General features: G+C 43.2%; 1 non-coding gene across 1 annotated transcript; it reads left to right on the forward strand.

Annotated features, from left to right (window-relative positions):
* Positions 1 to 24,626: 24,626 nt before the first annotated feature.
* Positions 24,627 to 24,701, forward strand: Trnat-ugu (transfer RNA threonine (anticodon UGU)). Its single transcript has one exon. It is a non-coding gene; the product is annotated as a tRNA-Thr (tRNA).
* Positions 24,702 to 25,043: the final 342 nt, after the last annotated feature.

Here is a 25,043-nt window from a genome sequence, read left to right on the forward strand (position 1 = left end):
TATTACAGAAAAAGCAAATAGCCTGGCGTGATGGGCAATTCTTACGTGAATGTCTAGTAGCACACCACGGGCATGATTTCACTGCAATTGCTGGCTGGCGCAGTACACGTGGCTGAGAGCCGGGCGGCTTTGGCGCGGCCAGGCGCGAGGACTGTTTACTGTTCCGTGCAGCTCGCCCGAGGGGCCGGTTAACCTGACACACGGGTGGCGAAGTTTCAAATGATTCCTGAGCAAAGTCAAGGATGTCCTGCCGATCCAATATGTCCATCACTTGTTGTAGGGAGGGTTTGACTAGTTTCAAAATCTGTTCCCATATACGAACATCAGAAACGTTCTGTGCAATTGCATCACGTACCATAGTATCTGAATAAGGGAGTCCACATTCACACTCAAAAGCACAATCCCTAGTAAGGCCTTGCAAGTTTACAACCCACTCCCGATTAGTCTGACCTGCCGTACATTTTGTACGAAAGAACGCATACCGTTTGGCAACTGCATTGACTGATTCTTTGAAATATGCGTCTAATGCAGACAAAATTTCTTCGTAGGACAGAGTTGCTACATCGCGTCGGGGAAACAATTTGACTATCACACAGTACATGGACACTCCGACGCACGATAATAAGAAAGGCTTCCGCTCGTTACCTTGAATTCTGTAGGCGGCGAGATGGAATCCAAATTGGCGTGACCACTCCGTCCAGCTTTCCAGTGCCGCATCAAAAGGACGAAAAAGTGGTGCAACTGCGTGTTGTGGCTGCGGTAGCGGTAGCGGTGAAGCGGCGGCTGCCGCATCGTTTTGCAGTGCACGTTGACCCTGTACGAGCTGTCCAAGGGCATCCAGTAAGGCCTGCGTCTGCTGATTCTGTAAGCGATAAAATTCGGACAGTACATCTGATTGTGGCGAAGACATTACACAAGTAAATCAGGGCAGTATAGGTAAGAAGGCGAATTGGCTCGTCGCCAAACTGTTGTGGCTTGGCAAGACAGCCAAGCCACTATGAGGAAGCCGAAAGGCATGGGTTTAAGCTCACGCAGGCTGGCGTGAGGTCTGGAACAGGACAAGGTAATTAATATAGCCAATAACGTACGTAGCTGCTGGAATACTTAACTTTAATCCACAATTGGTGAACATCGCTCGTGACGGTACATGTTTTACAGCATCAATAGTGACTGGTAATGGCGCCTTGCTAGGTCGTAGCAAATGACGTAGCTGAAGGCTATGCTAACTACCGTCTCGGCAAATGAGAGCATAATTTGTCAGTGAACCATCGCTAGCATAGTCGGCTGTACAACTGGGGCGAGTGCTAGGAAGTCTCTCTAGACCTGCCGTGTGGCGGCGCTCGGTCTGCAATCACTGATAGTGGCGACATGCGGGTCCGACGTATACTAACGGACCGCGGCCGATTTAAAGGCTACCACCTAGCAAGTGTGGTGTCTGGCTGTGACACCATATTTATAGCAGACGATAACGAATGGTCAAATGGTGTTTGACATGTTATAACGTAGCTTCACTTTTTTATTTTATTTTTTATTTATTTATTTATTTATTTATTTTTTACTTGAAAAATCTGATGAATGGTTGACCCCACAGGAGGAAGCTCAGCGTGGTCTTGACTCATACAGACGACGTCCGATACCCTGCTGCAACGAAACTTTCGAACACGGTATGGAAGGCAACCACCGTCCACGTCAACTATTTGGGCTTGGCATACGTCATTTATGACAAAAGGCAGTGTTCCGTTCTCCATAAAAAGGGGTCCGGTCGCCCATCTGTTTCAGACGCCAACGTCGACAATTTACGGCAAGAAGTGCGACAAAATCGTTGGATACGGTGGCTAGAGAGTTGGAAATGTAATGACCGTGCACAGTGGCTTACATAAGAGGTTGCAGCTAGACTCCTACAATGTGCAGCTTCTTCAGGCATTAAATCCTGCGGTCAAAGCTCAGCGCAAACAGTTTGCAGTTGAAATGCTAGGCAAGACTGGCGCACACAATGACTTTTTGGAAAAGAAATGTTTCTCCGATGAGGCAACGTTTCATCTATCCGCCAACGTTCGTATATGGGGTTCACGGCATCTTCATGTTACACATGAAATGGAAAGAGACAATCGCAACGTCGATGTTTGGTGCGAACTGACGCATAATTGAATCATTGGTCCGTTCTTTTACATCGAGTCTGCCGTCAACGGTGATGTTTACCCGGACCTGTTACGAGAGTCTGCTGTGCCACGACTGGAACACCTGCAACCTCATGTCGGATTCCAGCAGGGTTGGGCACCATCCCTCTGGTCCCTAAATGTCCGTCAGTTTCTAGAAGACTTTCCGATTAGTTGTATTGGATGATACGGTCCGCCGGCCGCTATGACCGAGCGGCTCTAGGTGCTCCAGTCCGGAACCGCGCAGGTTCGAATCCTGACTCGGGCATGGATGTGTTAGTTAGTTAGATTCAAATAGTTCTAAGTCTAGGGGAGTGATGACCTCTGATAATATATGTATATTATATAATATTATTATATAATATATATATTATGATACGGTCCTGTTCGATGGACGCCACGATCTACTGACCTCACAATACTAGATTTCGTCGTGTGGGGTTTGTGGGGTTTCTCAAAGGATTTGATGTACCGAACCGAAGTTAGAGACCTACAGAACTTGAAGGCAAGCATTCGAAATGTATTTGAATATATCGAGGAGTAAATCTTGAATCGTATGTGGAGATAAATGGAATTTCGACTAGGCATAATCCGTACCTCCAAGGGGGCACATTTTAATGTGTATGAATGAGGAAACAACACTTTGTGAGTTATCTTAGCACACGTTGAAAACCACTCATTAATATGTAGTATAGTTTTAAAGATATTGCAGTCTTAAGTTGAAAAGATAGAGGAAATTTCACTCATATCATCCGTCATTCTCTACGGCCGTTCTTCAATGTGCCACATTATAATTTCCCGGACTATCTTCTAAGCTGATAGGTCTATTCTGTGGTTTACAGTAACATTTGAGTTCGTTTTGGCGTATCTTGTTCCCAATCACGAGTTATCTTGAGCAGTTATATTATTGCTGCCACTTCCGCTTCATATTCCCTCAAAAGAGCAAGGAGGGGACTTCAAGGAGATTTTAAAAAATTTAATCACTCTTTCTCGGGTTAAATATCAGATTGGAAAGACCCACGGCAATCTAATTGGTTAAAATAATATGTGAAGTGTTTATCAGCTTTATTGCGACGAAATAGGTAAATCCTATGGAAATTTATGGATGCACATACGAGAAAAAGTACCACCACATCTGTATCTGGAGAATATTCTATCAAACGACTAGTTTCGGCGGCACATTAACGATATGCTCAGGCATCACCACTGCGAAAAGAGTATTTGATTTCCGTGAGGCATTTCATCTACATCTACATCTACATTTCTACTCCGCAAGCGATACAACGGTGTGTGGCGGAGGGCACAACGTGCCACTGTCACTACCTCCCTTACCTGTTCCAGTCGCGTATGGTTTGCGGGAAGAACGACTGCCGGAAAGCCTCCGTGCGCGCTCGAATCTCTCTAATTTTACATTCGTGATCTCCTCGGGAGGTATAAGTAGGGGGAAGCAATATATTCGATACCTCATCCAGAAACGCACCCCCTCGAAACCTGAACGGCAAGCTACACCGCGATGCAGAGCACCTCTCTTGCAGAGTCTGCCACTTGAGTTTGCTAAACGTCTCCGTAACGCTATCACGCTTACCAAATAACCCTGTGACGAAACTCGCCGCTCTTCTTTGGATCTTCTCTATCTCCTCTGTCAAACTGACCTGGTACGGATCCCACACTGATGAGCAACACTCAAGTATAGGTCGAACGAGTGTTTTGTAAGCCACCTCCTTTGTTGATGGACTACATTTTCTAAGCTCTCTCCCAATGAATCTGAACCTGGCACCCGCCTACCAACAATTAAGTTTATCTGATCATTCCACTTCAAATCGTTCCGTACGCATACTTCCAGATATTTTACAGAAGTAACTGCTACCAGTGTTTGTTACGCTGTTATATAATCATACAATAAAGGATCCTTCTTTCTATGTATTCGCAATACATTACATTTGTCTATGTTAAGGGTCAGTTTCCACTCCCTGCACCAAGTGAGATGCTTGTTATTAGCACAAAAAATGGCTCTGAGCACTATGCGACTTAACTTCTGAGGTCATCAGTCGCCTAGAACTTAGAACTAATTAAACCTAACTAACCTAAGGACATCACACACATCCATGCCCGAGGCAGGATTCGAACCTGCGACCGTAGCGGTCGCGCGGTTCCAAACTGAAGCGCCTAGAACCGCTCGGCCACCCCGGCCGGCGTTATTAGCACACGCAGACTAGCTTTCAGTCACAGGTTCGAAACCTGCCTCGGGCATGAGTGTTTGTGTTGTCCTTAGGTTAGTTAGATTTAAGTAGTTCTAAGTTTTAGGGGACTGATGACCTCAGAAGTTAAGTCCCATAGTGCTCAGAGCCATTTGAACCATCTGAACTAGCTTTCATCAGGAGTCTGTATTATAGTATATATTAAACCCTTTAGACTTGGCTCCATTATTTCACGGTATTATTTTTCCACTTTGGTTTTATTACGTCCGAATTTCTATGGCCCTAAAGCGTGTCTTTTGGCTACGTCGCAGATCTTCAGAATATGGAGCTTGACGGGCACAAGAAAAGTTTCGCAAATGTGCTTTTTTAGCTTTTGGGAAACATCCTTACACCAGACTAGTCTTTTCACTCGATTGAAAATTCAGAACCTTTTTCTACCTTGTTCGGAACGTAAGTGATGCTGTTCCCATTACTTGCAACAATTCTACAAACGTATGTGAAATGACTCAGATCCCGACACGGGGTGGGTGGCGTACCGGTTCACTTGCCACGTCCTGCTTTTACTTACAGTTAACGATTTATTTGAACTTGGCGTTCCACATATCTAATTTCACTGTATCCCTACATTTGTTTCACCTCAAATGGACATCTGCAAATGCAAGAGCATTTGTGTTTCTCTATATCTGTCCTTGTACCGGGAGATTTGGGGGACTACAGCCATTCACTACTGTAAGAACATGAAACACCTGCAATAGTCCTTAAGATGTCATTTATTGTGTAGCTACCAGTTTCTGCGCTTCAGTGCACCATCTTCAGGTCTCAGTTGCTGCTGAAGGGATCATGATCACCTCTTGAGCATCAACTAAGACCTGAAGATGGTGCGCTGAAGTGCCGAAACTGGTACTAAATGACAAAATAAGGACGGCTGTAGGTGTTTCATTTTCTTACATTTATGTTTTCTTTTTTTTTCTACTTTCTTGATGTCCTGTATTACGGCATCGGTGACAACCGTTTTAGCCAGCGACTCAGGGACACTGCGTACTCGATCTCACAGCCGGCTTGGTGGCGCCACATACCCACAGTAGGGGACGACCACAAAGCAGCAGGCGGGAAGAAGAGCAGTTGCGTAATCCAGTGATCTCCGCGGCAGGATTAAGCTCTTCACACAGCGACTACAAGTGAGCTTAGCAGTCAACCTCGCATGCTTGCCAGGTATGTGTTGATCACACGCACTTGCCAAGTATGTGCTGACTACTCGGACTGTGTTTGGCGTTTGTTTCCGGCTCGACTCCTCATAGCGCTACGACGGACGCGGGGCTTACCCATGAACTTGCTGTATTTCAGGGTGTTCATCTTTTCTGAAGTCACTGCCGTCCACAGTCTTGTGTTGTCTGCCGAACTGTTAGCACATACGAACTCTTAACCCATACAGAACTTGTAGCCATTGGATGGGTTCAAATAAATGGAACGGAAACACGGTTGCAACAAGTTTTATGAATGGGAAGTGACCTGTTACCCCCCTCGCTTTGTTCTAAACCACTTTAAACTTCCATCTCCCATTTCTGCATTGATCCCACGATTATCAAAGAGCGCCCTATTTTTTTCTTATTTTTATACAGTTGGATACATTCTCTTTCCTATGATGTCCTATACTTCACACCACGGCTCATAGCTGCATGACTTTCCCAAATGTAGGAAAACTCTTACGAGGTATTTCCTTTCTCCGAATATTTTTCTTTTATTTACCTGACAAGGTGAAGTCTCCGGCGATGCGATCGACTTTTTGAAACTATCTGTATGTTTAAGATCCCGTGTGTCACACACTGCAGCCATTCACCCTGGTAGGTCCTCTTTGCTAATATTTGACGATAAAAAAATTGGAAATTTGCGTGACACTCAATGTAGTTAAAAAACTTGTAACGCGCGATTTGATTGTGTGGTGTAATGCATCGCATGCAGGAAATTGGGGGTTCTAATATCGTCAGATGTGCTAATTCATTTTGATTTTTAAATCTTTTTCGAGATGACCTTGATCATCATTTTATTCAGTAAACTGATTTAAATGTAATTTTTAATTCCATTTCTTTGTCACATAATTCGCTCTTATATTTCATCCTATCATTCTTTCTCCACTTGAAATCTTTGTTCATGTGTTTTAATTAATTTTATCTATTCATTTCGATTTAATTTCTTGAGCCGTGCACGGCTCGCGTTTATCCCATTTATTGTTTGTCATCTTCTATTACGGTAGTGCCACCTTGTTTTCCTACTCCATTTCCTGGCGTCACTAACTTCCTGCCTTACTTTCCTGTGACCGGCAGCAGCAGCGCGTATCGATAAGCTCGTACCGTCTATGGAGGGATGATAGTATTTCCGGGTCATCGTGTGTCAGGCGGTCAGTTGGAGACGGACCAGCAGTACAGTCGGGACGCAGCAGCTGTGAAGTCGGGGACGGAGCGCCGGTGAGGCGCCGACAGCCAGTGCTATCCCACCACTGAGGACACACATGAACTGTCCGACGGAAGGAGACTGGAGCAGGAGGTCCGTTGGTTGGTCGTCTCATCGGTCGACGTATATTTGGTGCTATCACCGTTTCGGGGCCTGGGCAGTTGTGCGGTTGGTGTGGAGCAGCGAGGAAATCTTCACTGAGCGTAGTTTGGCTAGGCCCGCTGGCGGCCTCTATGCAGTGTTAGAGTCTGTGGTGCTGTTCCCACTGCTACGAGGTTCGTGGCTTACCGATCCTGGACATGAATGTTGAATTTTGACTTAATCTACCAGCAAGTCACGACTGTTCACATTGTGTCGTTTGGAGTTAACGTTGTTGGCTGTTGGGATATTCCTGCGAGCAACAACGTGTGTTTTCAAGTTGGCAAATTTTAGCCATCCTCTGTTGGAGCTTAGCTGTAGTTGGTTATTTGGATTGAAGTGCACCAGCAGAATCTTCTGCCTTGTGGCCGTTAACGTTCCGGTTATCTTCCCTGGCCATTGACGCAAATTCAGGCAGTGTATTTTCCTCATCGTGTTGTCGCTGTCCATCATGGTGTGTAGTTTCACAGCTCATTGTATAATTGGTTGGCGCCAATACCTTCTACGTAGTTCCATTGAACTCCCTGTTGTGTGCTGGTTGGGTGAAGCGGAAGTTACCTTGTGGGTGGGTCTGTTGACAGTCTGTCGGTTGGGTTGTCGTCGGATCGACAGTGGTTGCCTGTCTCACCTCAGCGAGTGTCAGTGTTAGAATTCCAGGCCGACCCTCGGAACCCCTGGGCGCCCTTGGGTGTACTGCCTTTTCTTCTTTGTTATTGTTTTTATTTGTATGGCTTGTAGCCTATTTTTAGATTAAGATTGTTTTGCCCTTAAGGTGTCAGATGGTTTGGACCTTCAGTCTAATTTAAGAACTGTTTTACGTAAAGGATTTGGCATTTTTAAAATTAATGTTATTGAGTCTTAAGTGTTGAGCCTTCAGCCGATTTTGATTTTAAGTTGTTTGCTCTTAAAGTGTCGGAGTCTTTGGCCTTCAGTCCAGTTAAGGAACTGTTTTAAGACAAGGCTTTGCCTTTTAAGTTTCTGATTTTGGTTGAGCTTTAAGTTATTGGCTTTCAGCCGTTTTTAAATTAAAGTGGTTGTACGGCGCATTCGGCCGCTAATTAAGTTCCAAAACTAAGGCTGTGTTTTTTCTTAAAAATAATTTCTTGGCTCTTGTAATGTTGGATCAAATAAAAGGCTGTATGTTCGAGTGTAACTGACAGCCGCTTATTTTGGCCCATTTCCACAACTTAAACTACCTGTCCTGTCCTGCGGGTTTAACAGGGCGTCGGATTTCTTTTCTTTTATCACTCTGTTTTTTCGTCTACATTATTGTGTTCAGGATATCTATTTCTCATTTTCCTTGAATTTCATTTTACTTATAAACCCGTCTTTCATTTCATTTACATCTGCCCCTTTTGTCCATAGTCGAGTACGTATTTGCGTTATGTTTTAAATGTTTGTATCACGATTACTGTGCAAAAGAAGTTGTACATCTGGTAACAAAAATACATTTATGATATCATTGTGCAAAGAGATTATTTCATCTAATGTTTTTAACTGATAAATTCGATGTTTCAAGTAATTGAATATTATAACAGATACATATAATTAAATTAATATTTACAAAACTTCCTATTGGAAAAAGAATGACATAAAGAAAAAAATGAACCAAATGGAATAGTTCATTCAGTGATAAAAATGGTGTTATAACACTATTTGTTTATGTTTCATCTAAATTTTCTACAATTTTTTGCTTTAAAATTTTCGCATATTGGTACTACTTTTCTGTATATGTAAAGTGTGCTATACTGAAGGTTCAAGTTCTTTTCATTGTATGTGACTAATGTATGTAAAATACTACGTAAATTGTTTATTACGTTAAATAATTTTCTGATGACATTTTGTAGATTAAAATATTGGTGTTTATAAACCGTTCATGTTGATGTAAACTTGAAAACTGTAAGAAATGGTCACGCTTATGAAGAATGTAAGAAGTAGCTGTTATGTGAAGCCAGTGTCCGTTTGTTTGAAGCGAAAGTGGCCCTGGGGAGTGTAAAAGGTAGCAAGGGCGAATTGGCGCGCTACCTACAGCAAGTACGGGAAGTAACCCACACAGTTTGTAGGCAGCAGTGATTGAGGCAACAGTGTTAGGGAGCAGAAGCTTTGCATGCAGACTTGCACAAAAATGCCTCGGATGAAGACTGCAAACGGCTTACGTCTAGCTGCGGGTTATTGGGCTACTGCAGGTAAAAATGAACGACGCCAAGATGAGAAACTGAGCCTGTACACCAAGATACTTGCAGGTCGTACTGTAGCTAGTGAAGCCGCCTTAATTGTTCGCCACACTCAAACCTACAATCAACAGATAAGACTCTTTTATAGTAAATTTACTTTGGTACAGCGTGAACCATTAATTTACACTTTGCTTTAATAACCATTCTTGAACTTCAAAGAAAGTGGTTAACCCTGTTATTTCATCCTAATCATACACCTATATAGGGTTCCTTCCCCGTGTTTGATTTATCCGAGTATTCTGTTTTACAGACTTATGAAGTGCCAAGTTAATATAAACAGCCGGCATTTAAATTGGTTTTGTGTAAATAATGATATATATGTGTGTGAGGGACTAAATCCTGTAGCAATGAAGAGTAGTGGAAGAGTGTAAATTGAACAGAGTGAATTTAAATGTAATTTTGCATCATAAAGTTAAATAGATCGTAAATGTTTTCATCTTGAGCAATAGTTAAAGAAAACTTGTCTTTGTTGTTTCACCAAAAGGCGAAATGAAAATTTTAATTAGAGTAATAACACGTCCATGCCTTAGTACAGTACAGAGGAATAAAAGTCAAACAATTCTTGTTTCAAAAGTTTTCTAAACTATTGAAAAGTGTTATAGTAAAAGTTAGCTTACGTAAAATACAATCAGAGTGAAGAAAAGTTACTACAATCTGCTAAATGACTGCAGAGTTAGGCAGAATATATACAGAGTTAGTTCAGAGTGTAATAGCTTTTGGAAGTAAATTCCAGTAAGAAAGAGGCTTTCTTGAAGTGAAACGTTCCCTATGAAAAGTGTCTACTTTAGTATCTAAGTATTTCAGTATATAAGTTGGTAGGTTATGGGAAGTCCTTTTTTTCTAAAGGTCCCCCCGGGCCAAATTTTTTTTAGCTTCCTTGAAGTTATCTACTGGGCTTTTTCTCTTTTAAAAACGTAACGTATAAGAGCGTAGGAGTCAAAAAGAAATTCCGTCGTCTGCACCAACATTGTTTACGTAGATTAGTATTTATTTGAAGAAGCAACTTAAACAGTAGCAAGGAAGTAGGCAAAATTCATACTTCTGGTTTCCCAATACTTCCCTGTATCGTTTCCCGGATAGGCTGGCGACCGTTAGTACATATTTTGAACCACTAAATGAACTTGGAACTGAGTTGTCCTAGCTTCAGTGTAGTACTGTTCATACCGCATTTCGTTCTAAACACTGGGTAAGGTCTTAGGAAAAGAATTGAGTAGTCTGATGTACTTATCCATTAGACACAACACACGGACAAATCTTGTAAAAAGAGTAGCTCTACTGATTAGCTTATCCTATTAACTAGATTACCCTGTCATAGTGTACTTTATTCAGAAACTAAAGTAAATTTAGTAAGAGGTTTATACGTGGCAACACAGAGACAGGGTTTTCTGTTATTTAGGTACAAGCATACTAAATGATAATAATGGAGGGAGCACCTTTGATAAAAATATAAAAATAGAAACAAGTTTTGTGGACCGTAAAAGATTCGAATCCACAACCCTCTGTATATAAAACTGGTATAGTATCCATTATACCATACAATCATTCTAAATATTGCCTCCTTTTTAAGGATATTGAGTGTCACACAAAATTCCTAATTTTTGTTTCGTCAATTCACCAGGATGAATCACTGCAGTGTGTGATACCTGGGATCTTAACTTACATTGCCGTATAGATAATTTCAAAAAGTCGACCTCACATCTGAGGACTTCTCGTTTGAGTGCAGAACTAATGTCCATTCTTCCGCTGTTAGAGGTAACTTCACACTGTTTTTTTCCAAATGAGGTGTCGAGTGTCGTAATTCGCTTCCTTCAAGATTATCCAATATGGGTTCCGAAAACAATGATTGTGTGAAACCCAGCTCGCTTTGTTAGTCGACGAGACATAGAAAGCCCAAGTACATACCGTATTCGTTGACTTCCGAAAGGCATTGGATACAATTCCGCACCACCGCCTAATTAACAAAATAATAGCGTATCGAATACTAGACCTACTGTGTGACTGGACAGACTCCAGAGTGTCATTCTGATCGGAGACAAGTCTTCAGATGTATAAGTACCTTCAGGCGTGCCCCAGGAGCACTATTACTTTTCACAAGCAGATAACGTTGGAAGTTCCTTGCGGCTTTTGGCGCATAGTGCTGTTATACACAGCGAAGTCGGGATGTTAGGAAGTTGCAGAGATGCAGGAAGACCCGCCGACGATCAACGCTTGCTACGGAGGTTGCAGTTGACTCTTCAACGTAAACAGGCGTAACGTATTGCGCCGGCCGCGGTGGCCGTGCGGATCTAGGCGCTTCAGTCTGGAACCGCGGGACTGCTACGGTCGCAGGTCCGAATCCTGCCTCGGGCATAGATGTGTGTGATGTCCTTAGGTTAGTTAGGTTTAAGTAGTTCTATGTTCTAGAGGACTGATGACCTAAGATGTTAAGTCCCATAGTGCTCAGAGCCATTTGAACCATTTTTTGAACGTATTGCGAATACGTAGACAGAAAGACACTTTATTATCTGATAGTTGCAGAAGTATCAGTGCAAGTAGTTAGTTCCATATAATATCTAGAAGTATATACATGGAGCAATTTGATGTGGAACGACCGCATAAAATTAAGCGATAGTACGGCAAATGCCGCAGTGAAATTCATTGGAAGAATCCTCAGCTTTGTAGTCCATCAACGACGGAAGTAGCTTACAAAACACTCGTTCGACATATACCTTAATATTTCCCGCCAGTATTGGATCCATACGAGTACCGCGTCCCTTGGGTAATGAATTCAATAAACCGTAAATAAAGTATAGAAAAACTGACATTAAGCCCTGCATGTCAGCAAAGACTGTTGAAGCTGGTGGAGACTCTATACTGACGTCGGACGTGTGCATTTGGAGTGATATGGGATCCCTGATACGTCTAGATACGACTATGACAAGTGACACGTACGTAAGCATCCCTTCTGATCACCTGCATCCATTCGTGTCCACTGTCTATTCCGACGGACTTGGGCAATTCCAACAGGACAGTGCGACACACAACACGTCCACTATTGTAGAGAGTGACTCCAGGAACACTCTTCTGTGTTTAAACACTTCCACTGGCCACTAAACTCCCGAGACATGAACACTGAGCATATCTGGGGTGCTTTGCAACGTGCTGTTCAGAAGAGGTCTCCACCCCCTCGTACTATTACGGATTTACGAACAGCCCTGCAGGATTCGTGGTTTCAATTCCCTCCAGCACTTCTTCAGACATTAGTCGAGTCCATGCCACTTCGTGTTGTGGAACTTCTGCGTGCTCACTGGGGCCCTAGAGGATATTAGGAAGGTGTACCAGTTTCTTCGGCTGTTCATTGCATATACGACTTACAGAACTCACATATGCCAGGTGCAACAGCATAGCTTATGTGATTTTTTTCTATTGGATGATAAGGAATATGAACCATTTAATCTGCAAAAATGTTAGTTTGACATTAATGTAAATGTGGACCATTTGCAGGTGACATTCGCACGAACAAGACATATAACACTGACTCAACACTTTTATCACAAAAATCTTAACGCAACTTTTTGTACTTTATTTACCATACGAGATAGGACTGATAGAAGAAATAGAGAAGATCCAAAGAAGAGCAACACATTTCGTTAGACATCCATTCAGTAATATGAGTGAAGAAAACTTCACAAGCTAAGATCACTAAAAAATGCATTTTTCTGGATTGCCGGTTTCGACTTAGCTGTCTGGTCATAATCAGATATTGTGCTTTAAAAATTTTTATAACATATTGTCTGTCAGTTGTTCACGTTAATGATGAAATGTGTATCGCACTGAAACTATTAGAAGTAGATGTAGTTATTGACTGCACATTGTACTTCCCTTTTTGAAACTTTCATGTATGTGTACTAAAGGCAGAACAACATGAGTAGCATATGGGCAAGGGAGCAAATATGCTTTGTAATAGAGCTGGCGTAGGAACTCTGCGGCCTTCCATTTCGTCAACTGTAAGGGCGGAAGCGACGCGGAGATGCTTAGACAGCTCTAGCGGCAGACGCTACAAGAGAGGCGTTCTGCATTACAGTATCTTTCTTTCTTCCTTTTGCTTGTGCCGTTTTTCCTGCGGATACGCAGGTTGGGCATGGTTAGTCGGATGTGGCAATGTTAGTGGAAGGGGTGGCCGGATGCCCTTCCTGCCGCCACCCCGATCCCCCCCACCCCCCACCCCCCGGGAAGGAATTAGTGTACCCCAACTGTTTGCGACTAGTGTAATCCATGGAATAGTGCGAAAGTGTTCAGATGTCTGCGAGACGTGTAACTGTGGCGGGACGTGGGGTCCACCCCTATATTCAACTAGGAGGATGTGGAAAACCGCGTAAAAACCAGATTCAAGCTGGTCGGCACACCGGCCCTCGTCGTTAATCCGCCGGGCGGATTCGATCCGGGGTCGGCGCGCCTACCCGAGTCCAGAAAGCAGCGCGCTAGTGCGCTCGGCTAACCTGTCGAGTCTTCTGCGTTACAGTATGGTCTACTGTTAAAGTTGCTGGAGTGTACGTTCCTAGAAGAGCCCAACCAATATAATGCTCCCGCCTACATATAGTTCGCGAAATGAGCATCGAGATAAAATTAGAGAGATTGGAGCCCACACGAAGGATTGCTGGTACTTGTTCTTCCCGAAAACGGTAGGCGATTGGATCAGGAAGAGGAGCAAGTGGTATTGGTACACAAGGTACACTGCGCCACACACTGTAAGGCGGCTTACAGTGTACACAGGGTGTTACAAAAAGGTACGGCCAAACTTTCAGGAAACATTCCTCCCACACAAATAAAGAAAAGATGTTATGTGGACATGTGTCCGGAAACGCTTAATTTCCATGTTACAGCTCATTTTAGTTTCGCCAGTATGTACTGTACTTCCTCGATTCACCGCCAGTTGGCCCAATTGAAGGAAGGTAGTGCTGACTTCGGTGCTTGTGTTGACATGCGACTCATTGCTCTACAGTACTAGCATCAAGCACATCAGTACGTAGCATCAACAGGTTAGTGTTGATCACGAACGTGGTTTTGCAGTCAGTGCAATGTTTACAAATGCGGAGTTGGCAGAGGCCCATTTGGTGTATGGATTAGCACGGGGCAATAGCCGTGGCGCGATACGTTTGTATCGAGACAGATGTCCAGAACGAAGGTGTCCCGACAGGAAAACGTTCGAAGCAATTGATCGGCGTCTTAAGGAGCACGGAACATTACAGCCTATGACTCGCGACTGGGGAAGACCTAGAACGACGAGGACACCTGCAATGGACAAGGCAATTCTTCGTGCAGTTGACGATAACCCTAATGTCAGCGTCAGAGAAGTTGCTGCCGTACAAGGTAACGTTGACCACGTCACTGTATGGAGAGTGCTACGGGAGAACCAGTTGTTTCCATACCATGTACAGCATGTGCAGGCAGTATCAGCAGCTGATTGGCCTCCACGGGTACACTTCTGCGAATGGTTCATCCAACAATGTGTCAATCCTCATTTCAGTGCAAATGTTCTCTTTACGCATGAGGCTTCATTCCAACGTGATCAAATTGTAAATTTTCACAATCAACATGTGTGGGCTGACGAGAATCCGCACGCAATTGTGCAATCACGTCATCAAGCTATATTTTCTGTGAACGTTTTGGCAGGCATTGTTGGTGATGTCTTGATTGGGCCCCATGTTCTTCCACATACGCTCAATGGAGCACGTTATCATGATTTCTTACGGGATACTCTGCCTGTGCTGCTAGAACATGTGCCTTGACAAGTACGACACAACATGTGGTTCATGGACGATGGAGCTCCTGCACATTTCATTCGAAGTGTTCGTACGCTTCTCAACAACAGATTCGGTGACCGATGGATTAGTAGAGGCGGACCATTTCCATGGCCTCCACGCTCTCCTCACCTCAACCCTCTTGACTTTCATTTATGGGGGCATTTGAAAGCTCTTGTCTACCCAATCCCGGTACCAAATGTAGAGACTCTACGTGCTCGTATTATGGACGGCTGTGATACAATACGCCATTCTCCAGGGCTGCATCAGCGCATCAGGGATTCCATGCGACGGGGGGTGGATGCATGTATCCTCGCTAACGGAGGACATTTTGAACATTTCGTGTAACAAAGTATTTGAAGTCACGCTGGTACGTTCTGTTGCTGTGTGTTTGCATTCCATGATTAATGTGATTTGAAGAGAAGTAATAAAATGAGCTCTAACATGGAAAGTAAGCGTTTCCGGACACATGTCCACATAATATATTTTCTTTCTTTGTGTGTGAGGAATGTTTCCTGAAAGTTTGGCCGTACTTTTTTGTAACATCCTGTAGATGTAAGTCCCATGTTACTCTCGTTTTCGTTCAACATTTTTCATCCAGTAATATATTCTGTGTTCCATTAGTCACATATTCATTGAGCGAATCTTTCGCGCGCTGCAGAGTGGCCTGGCTCACCTACCTGTGTGTCTTCTGGCCAGAATAGCAGCCCCGGCCCGTTGTCGCCGCTGCCGCCTGCTCGCGGCCTCCCGCTGAGCGACTTCTCTCCGCGCAGCTGGAGCTGGAGCTGGGGTCACAGCTGCTGTCGGCGCCTGGGGCACAGTTCCGGTAAGTGGCGCAGCTGCCGTCCGGCTGCCGGAGCGCCGCTCCAGCCCCTGGCGCCGTGTTGTTCCAGCCTGGAGAGAGCCGCCGGAAGGGCCGTCGCTTGTCTTACCCCCACAAAGCCGACCTACAGCGAGAACGCCACAAGGCCTCATTTTCGCTATTTGTCTAGGGCAGTGCTTATCAACGAGAACGTGACCTCCTCCTGGGATGACTTTTCTTGCAGGTCGCAGAGCCAGGGAATAACTAGGAAGTGGAAGGGAGCTAATACGAAATATTTATTAAAAGACATCATAGTCGCCGTTGTAACGGAAACTATTAAAGGCTTTACTTTACCGAAGTATGCGATACCCTCCAAATTCAACCAGTTTAACGAGTATTTATGATTATAGGAAAGTTATTGTGTATGTTAACAATGATTGCATAACGTGTCTCCACAAACAGTCAACCAATTAAATTATACTGAATAACTGCCCCACACAAAAGTTAATATCACTTGATCACTCATACAGCAAATGTCATCGTGTAAAAACACTAAGTTCATCTTAAATAATTAATATGAAGTACGAAAAAGAGTTTCCAACTTATGTATTTTGGACAACCTTAAATAAAAATCACCCAGTGAAACCTATTTGTTCACAAGGGCCGTTTTCACTCAGTATTCTCGTAAACACTCTTATTTTAGACGAAAACCAATGTAATTCTTAAAAATTCATGTTATTTACTTATTTATGCAAATTAGAGAAGTCAATTGACAAACTTCTAAAAAACGGCCTTTTTGTAACAAAGAATTATTCTGTCAACAAATCTGTCTGTCATTTTAATAACCTGTTAAATTATGTCACTCTATATAAATTAATAACTTTTCTGCACAAATTACGATAACAGATGTACATGTGACTTGCAAACTATATCTCTTTTTAGTAGTTCTTTGACAAGGTTATAAATACAAGCAGCAAGAAGGGTCGGGAGGGGAGTCTGAATGTCACTTTGGTGAAGTCAGTATGTGTGCTATTGTTCGAGGTGGATAAACATTGCAAAGAACATGTAAAAGAAGTGCTACTTTGTGTTGTGTCATTGTCTTTGGTGGACAGTGGAATTAAGATGGCCACCAGAGTAATAAACATTTGAAGTTTAAATATTTGTTGGTTTCGCTCATTATTTATCATCAAAAGCACGTCAAAAACACTGGACCTCATCTTTTCATCCTTAGACAACCAGATTTAGAGCCAGCATTAGCATCGAGACACAGCAGCGATCCAGCAAGCAGCAGCGATTACCACAATGCATTTTAATGGCGCCAACCTAACATCAAGTGCTAACAAGCTCCGTAAATAGGAGTGAAATAGTGCGATTACAGCAATATCTACGACTAGGCGACCATTATACCGTTTACTGTATGAAATATTTATTCTTATGATTGCAATTTCGACCTTAGGGTCATTTTCAAGTAACACTGCAAAAGTTACACTGTCAAAATATAAGACTATCTGACATGAGTACATGTCGTCGTCAAAATGCAGCCTTTTGATTGCGGGAGTCCCACAAGATCCGACGAGTACGACACTTGTTACATATTTAACAACACTTTACGGTGTAACAAGTGTCGTACGATGTAATTAGTGTCGTACTCATTGGATCTTGTTACGCATTTAACAACACTTTACGATGTAATAAGTGTCGTACGATGTAATTAGTGTCGTACTCATTGGATCTTGTTACATACGAGGCCTGTTCAGAAAGTAAGCTCCGATTGATTGCCAAATTGAAGCCACAGTGAACATCAGAAATGTTTTACTTGTAACAATTAGCTACACCTTTCAGCTACTTCTCTACGTAGTCGCCGTTCTGACTTAGACTTTTGTCATAGCGTTGTACCAACTTTTCAATAGCCTCATCATAGAAGGCAGCCGCCAGTGCTTTCCGCCAATTCTCCACGCTGGCCTACACCTCGTTGTCTGTGTCAAAATGTTGTCTTCAAAGACAGCGGTTCATGTGACCAGAGATGAAACTCAGGGGGAGACAATTGCGGACTGTATTGTGGGTAATCTCACATTTCCATTTGAAAACGATGCAGGAGCATCTTCATTGCCCCTGCAGAATGCGGCTGAGAATTGTCTTGAAGAAGAAACAGCACGACAGTTATGTAATGTTAGCTGCATAGCTTCAGGCGAAATTTCTCACCAGGCCCTCGTACTTGGCGGCAGACACTATTTTCTAGACATCTTTACGCACTCACTGCGAGCTCAGAAATGAGAAGAGCGACGTGATGCTAACTGGGGTTATACTAGACACACTACCCAACACATCTGTGCAAAGCTTTATCGGATTTTCATAGTCGTTTCCATTTCGCGACCGATCGGAGCTTACTTTCTGAACGCCCCTCGTATTTAACAACACTTTACGATGTAATAAGTGTCGTACGATGTAATAAGTGTCGTACTCATTGGATCTTGTTACATATTTAACAACACTTTACGATGTAATAAGTGTCGTACGATGTAATAAGTGTCGTACTCATTGGATCTTGTGGGACTCTCGCAATGAAAAGGCGTCATTTTGACGACGACATGTACTCATGTCAGATAGTCTTATATTCTGACAGAATGTAACTTTCGCAGTGTTACCTGAAAATGACCCTAAGGTCGAAATTGCAATCGCAACAATAAATATTTCTTACAGTCAACGGCGACTATGATGTCTTTTAAGAAATATTGTATGACTGTGAATCCCAACCATGAGAAGTTAATACGACATAGCTACATGGAAAAATGTGAAGAAATCGAAAAACAAATTATTATTAGCGGGACTGACTCAGCATAAAGGAAGGTCAGAAGAACCTTCGATGGAATTAAAAACAAGGGTGCTAACATTAAGAGTGCAACGGGAATTCCACTGCTAAATGCAGAAGAGAGCGCTGATAGGTGGAAAGAGTACTTTGAAGGCCTCTCTCAGGGGGAAGATTTGTCTGATTTTATAGTAGAAGAAACACGAGACGATTTGTAGAAAATCCGGTATCAGAATCAGAATTTAAAAGTGCTTTGGAGAACTTGCGATCAAATCAGGCAGGTAACATTCCATCAGAATTTCTAAAATCACTGCGGGATGCAGTTATCTATAATGAAGTAGTGTCTGAGAGAAGCTACATAAATATTTAGTCAGGTCTTGCTAAGGTTTCAACATGGTGCATAGATTGGCAATTTCCTCTGAGTATTCAGAAATTTAAAATTTTACATCCTACAAAACGAAAAAACGTAGTATCCTACGAGTATAGTATCAGTGACTCACTCTTGGAATCGGCCAACTCATACAAATACCTGGGTGTAACACTTTGTAGGGATATGAAATGGAATGATCACATAGGTTCAGTGGTGGATAAACCAGGTGGTAGACTTTGTTTATGGGTAGAATACAGGCAATCACTCTAGAAAAGAGATTCCTAACAAATCACTCATTTGACACATCCTCAAACATTGCTCAAGTGTGTGGGACCCATACCAGATAAGACTAACAGGGGACATTGAATGTATACAGGGGAGGGCAGCAAGAATAGTCACTAGTTCGTTTAATCCATAGGATAATATCACAGAGATACTGAAGGAAGTGAAATGCCAGACTCTTGAAGACAGGGGTAAAGTATCTCGAGAAAGTCTACTAACAAAGTTTCAAGAAGCGGCTTTAAATGATTACTCTACGAATATACTGCAACCACCTACATATCGCTAACATAGGGATGGTGAGGACAAGACTGGAACAATTACTGGATTCAAGCAGTCGTTCTTAGGAAGAAGCACTAATAACTGGTACAGTGGGAGGCACAATCCCCCACGCACCTCAAGGTAGTTTCCACAGCATAGACGTAGATGGTGTAGATTGGCGAAAGTGGCAACAAAACGACTACTCACGTTGGTGTGTAGAATGTATGAGTCCGGCGACATGCCATAGTCTGGCGACATGCCATCTTTCGGAAAAATATCATCCACAAAATTCCGAATTCTACAAAAGCAGACAAGTGCGAGAATTACCGTACAATCAGCGTAACAGCTAACGCATCCAAGTTGCTGAAAAGAATAATATACGAAAGAATGGAAAAGAAAACTTATCATGTGTTAGATAACGATCGTTTGACTTTAGGAAGGTAAAGACATCATGGAGGTACTTCTGACGCTGCCGTCAATAATGGAAGCAATACATAAGAAACATCCAGACACGTTTATAAGATTTTCTGTCCTAGAAAAAACGTTCAACAATATAAAAATATGGAAGATGTTCGAAACTTTCAGAAAGATGGGGGTAAGCTATAGGGAGAGACGGGTAATATACGATCCGTACAAGGGAATGATAAGAGTGGACGACCAAGTACGAAGTATTCGGATTATAAAAGTTGTAAGAGAGGGATGTAGATTCTCGCTCCTACTGTTCAATCTACACTTCGAAGAAGCAATGATGGGAATAAAAGAAAGGTTCAGGAGTGAAACTGAAATTCGAGGTGAAAAGATATAAATGTCAAGATTCGCTGATGACATTGCTACTCTGAGTGAAACCGATAAAGAATTATGTGATGTGCTGCAAGGAATGAACCGTCTAATGACTACAGAATATGGACAGAGAGTAAATCGAAGAAAGACGAAAGTAATGAGAAGTAGCGCAAATGAGAACATCAATAAACTTATCGTCAGGACTGATGCCCAAGTATAAGGTGAAGTTAATGAATTCTGCTACCTAGACAGCAAAACAGCCAATGACGGACAGAACAATTTGAACATCAGAAGCAGACCAGCACTGGCCAAATCGGCATTTCTGGCCAACAGAAGTCTACTAGTATCGAACATAGGCCTTAATATGAGGAAGAAATTTATGAGAATGTACGTTTGGAGCGCTGTATCGTGTTGTTGTTGTTGTGGTCTTCAGTCCTGAGACTGGTTTGATGCAGCTCTCCATGCTACTCTATCCCGTGCAAGCTTATTCATCTCCCAGTACCTACTGCAACCTACATCCTTCTGAATCTGCTTAGTGTATTCATCTCTTGGTCTCCCTCTACAATTTTTACCCTCCACACTGCCCTCCAGTACTAATTTGGTGATCCCTTGATGCCTCAGAACATGTCCTTCCAACCGATCCCTTCTTCTAGTCAAGTTGTGCCACAAACTCCACTTCTCCCCAATTCTATTCAATACCTCCCCATTAGTTGTGTGATCTACCCATCTAATCATCAGCATTCTTCTGTAGCACTACATTTCGAAAGCTTCTATTCTCTTCTTGTCCAAACTATTTATCGTCCATGTTTCACTTCCATACATGGCTACACTCCATACAAATACTTTCCGATTTAATTCGCCTGCATTCCGTTATCCCCGTTTTGCTTTTGTTGATGTTCATCTTAAATCCTCCTTTCAAGACACTGTCCATTCTGTTCAGATGCTCTTCCAGGTCTTTTGCTGTCTCTGACAGAATTACAATGTCATCGGCGAACCTCAAAGTTTTTATTTCTTCTCCATGGATTTTAATGTCTACTCCGAACTTTTCTTTTGTTTCCTTTACTGCTTGCTCAATATACAGATTGAATAGCATCGGGGAGAGGCCATAACCCTGTATCACTCCCTTCCCAACCACTGCTTCCCTTTCATGTCCCTCGACTCTTATAACTGCCATCTGCTTTCTGTACAAATTGTAAATAGCCTTTCGCTCCCTGTATTTTACCGCCACCACCTTCAGAATTTGAAAGAGAGTACTCCAGTCAACATTGTCAAAAGCTTTCTCTAAGTCTACAAATGCTAGAAACGTAGGTTTGCCTTTCCTTAATCTTTCTTCTAAGATAAGTCGTAGGGTCAGTATTGCCTCACGTGTCCCAAAATTTCTACGGAATCCAAACTGATCTTCCCCAAGGTCGGCTTCTACCAGTTTTTCCATTCGTCTGTAAAGAATTCGCGTTAGTATTTTGCAGCTGTGACATATTAAACTGATAGTTCGGTAATTTTCACATCTGTCAACGCCTGCTTTCTTTGGGATTGGAATTCTTCTTGAAGCCTGAGGGAATTTCGCCTGTCTCATACATTTTGCTCACCAGATGGTAGAGTTTTGTCAGGACTGGCTCTCCCAAGGCTGTCTGTAGTTCTAATGGAATGTTGTCTACTCCCGGGGCCTTGTTTCGACTTACGTCTTTCAGTGCCCTGTCAAACTCTTCACGCAGTATCATATCTCCCATTTCATCTACATGTACATCCTCTTCCATTTCCATAATATTGTCCTCAAGAACATCGCCCCTGTATAGATCCTCTATATACTCCTTCCACCCTTCTGCTTTCCCTTCTTTGCTTAGAACTGGGTTTCCATCTGAGCTCTTGATATTCATACAAGTGGTTCTCTTTTCTCCAAAGGTCTCTTTAATTTTCCTGTAGGCAGTATCTATCTTACTCCTTGTGAGATAACCCTCTACATCCTTAAATTTGTCCTCTAGCCATCCCTGCTTAGCCATTTTGCAATTCCTATCGATCTCATTTTTGAGACGTTTGTATTCCTTTTTGCCTGCTTCACTTGCTGCATTTTTGTATTTTCTCCTTTCATCCATTAAATTCAGTATCTCTTCTGTTACCCAAGGATTTCTAGCAGCCCTCGTCTTTTTACCTACTTGATCCTCTGCTGCCTTCACTACTTCATCCCATTCTTCTTCTACTGTATTTCTTTCCCCCATTCCTGTCAATTGTTCCCTTGTGCTCTTCCTGAAACTCTGTACAACCTCTGGTTCTTTCAGTTTATCCAGGTCCCGTCTCCTTAAATTCCCACCTTTTTGCAGTTTCTTCAGTTTCAATCTACAGTTCATAACCAATAGATTGTGGTCGGAGTCCACATCTGCCCCTGGAAATGTCTTACAATTTAAAAGCTGGATCCTATATCTCTGTCTTACCATTATATACTGTATCTGAAACCTTCTAGTATCTCCAGGGTTCTTCCATGTATACAACCTTCTTTCATGTATCGTATGGTAGTGAACCATGGACTGTGGGAAAACCGGTGGAGAATTGAAGCACTTGAGACGTGGTGCTCCAGAAGGACTGATAAGGTAATGAATGAGGAAGTTCTGCGTAGAATCGGAGAGGAAATAAATATGTGGAAAACACTGACACGGAGAAGGGTCAGAATGATAGGAAGTATTTTGTGAAGACATCTGGGAATGACTTCCACGGTACTAGAGGGGCCTGTAGAGAGCAAAAACTGTAGAGGAATACATCCAGCCAATAATTGAGGACGTAGGTTGCTAGTGCATCTCTGAGCTGAAGATGTTGGCACAGGAGAGAAATTCGTGGTGGGCCACATCTCTATGGGCGGGAAATCCTGGTTAGGGTCCCGGTCCGCCACAGATGTCATAGTCGTCATTCCATTCTTCAGCTGATGCTTGTTTTTATTCGCAGTTCTGAATGCATTTTATGTATACAGGTATATGTTAGCAAATACTATTACGTACTAACGAAAGGATATGGCACGCTTAAACGGCGAAAAATTGTAACACTACTCAGTTACGATAAAATTCAGTATACTGCAAAGCTGTATTTTTCTGCTGGCCAATACTTCCACTGCCCATATACGCAGTGCTGAAGTGAGCATATGGCAGTGCTGCCTTATCGCTCCCAGCCTCTCCCGTCCCGTAGTGGTAGCATGGGGCGGGGCGCGAGCAACTGTGCCACAACCACAACGCCTCTCGACCTGACGCAGGCGCGTGTCGCGTCCCCATCGCGTCGCGTAACAATTTGCACGGTCCCATTACGACCCTCAAAGTTACAAAATTGCACGCTGTTCTGCGCCTCGCCACACGCGCTATTCGCGTCTCACTTTGCACCTGCAGTTCGAAGTTCGGACGGCATGACATGTACTGACTGCAAATAGCCTTGATTTAATCTCACTATCTCCAGCTAAAATCGCGAAAACAAATCAGAAATTTATGTATGGATTTGATCTCCTTAGTGTCCTTTAGTGCTCGAGCGAGCTGGCTCGCACTCACACCTGGGGCTGTATTCACAGTTTCACCGTCAACGGTCGTCAGACACTATCGCGAAAGGTCGGCCGATGTTATCGAGCGACCTTTGGCGACGGTGTCGGACGGCAGCTTAATCACTGTGCGTCCGAACCCCTTCGTCAGTTTTTGATGGGGGCGAAGTGATTAGGCTAGGTTAGAATCTGTTTCATATATGAAGTAGGTTTTATTTTAACCTTCAGGGACGGGCCGGGTACCACAATGCCTCTTTCCTCGACGACGAGTGCTAGAGTGCAGATTTTGCTGTTAAAAGATGCGTGTACGAGGGTTGAATGAAAAGTAATGCCTCCACCTTCGTTAATTGGGTTTGTATGGGAATATTTTAGTAAACCAAACGCAGAAATAATCCTTAGAATATGATCTTTAATTATATATGACGGTAGTATCTGTTCCCGAAAGAACAGTTACCGTCGATGACCATGCAGCTTTGCTCGAAGTGAAATGATGATTAAATAGACACCCTAGCTGCAAGCAGGCGTTGATACACTTCATTGGGGACATGTTGAAAATGTGTGCCCCGACCGCGACTCGAACCCGGGATCTGCTGCTTATATGGCAGACGCTCTATCCATCTGAGCCACCGCGGGCACAGAGGATAGTGCGTCTGCAGGGACTTATCCCTTGCACGCTCCCCGTGAGATCCACATTCCCAACATGTCCACAACACTACATTCGTAGTGCGCCTAATCTGCCACGAGTAATGAGTATGATGGGCAAACATCTATTAGGCGCACTACGAATGTAGTGTTGTGAACATGTTGGGAATGTGGATCTCACGGGGAGCGTGCAAGGGATAAGTCCCTGCAGACGCACTATCCTCTGTGCCCGCGGTGGCTCAGATGGATAGAGCGTCTGCCATGTAAGCAGGAGATCCCGGGTTCGAGTCCCGGTCGGGGCACACATTTTCAACATGTCCCCAATGAAGTGTATCAACGCCTTCTTGCAGCTAGGGTGTCTATTTAATTATCATTTCAATATGATCATTAATTACCAATATTCACTTTTCCACATAATCATCAGGCAGTTGGATACATTTCTGCCAACGATGAACAAGTTTTCTGAAGGCGTCACGGAAGAAGTTGACACTCTGTTTCCGCAACCACAGTCTCGCAGTTCTGTTAACGTCTTCATAACAAGCATAATGATGTCCCCGCAGATCGTATTATCGGGGATAGATGGAAGTCAGACGGTGCTAAATCTAGACTGTATGGAGGACGCCGTACGGTGGTGAGAATCAGTC

The sequence above is a fragment of the Schistocerca nitens genome, chromosome 10 (assembly GCF_023898315.1).
Source record: "Schistocerca nitens isolate TAMUIC-IGC-003100 chromosome 10, iqSchNite1.1, whole genome shotgun sequence".
NCBI classification, from domain to species: Eukaryota; Metazoa; Arthropoda; class Insecta; order Orthoptera; family Acrididae; genus Schistocerca; species Schistocerca nitens.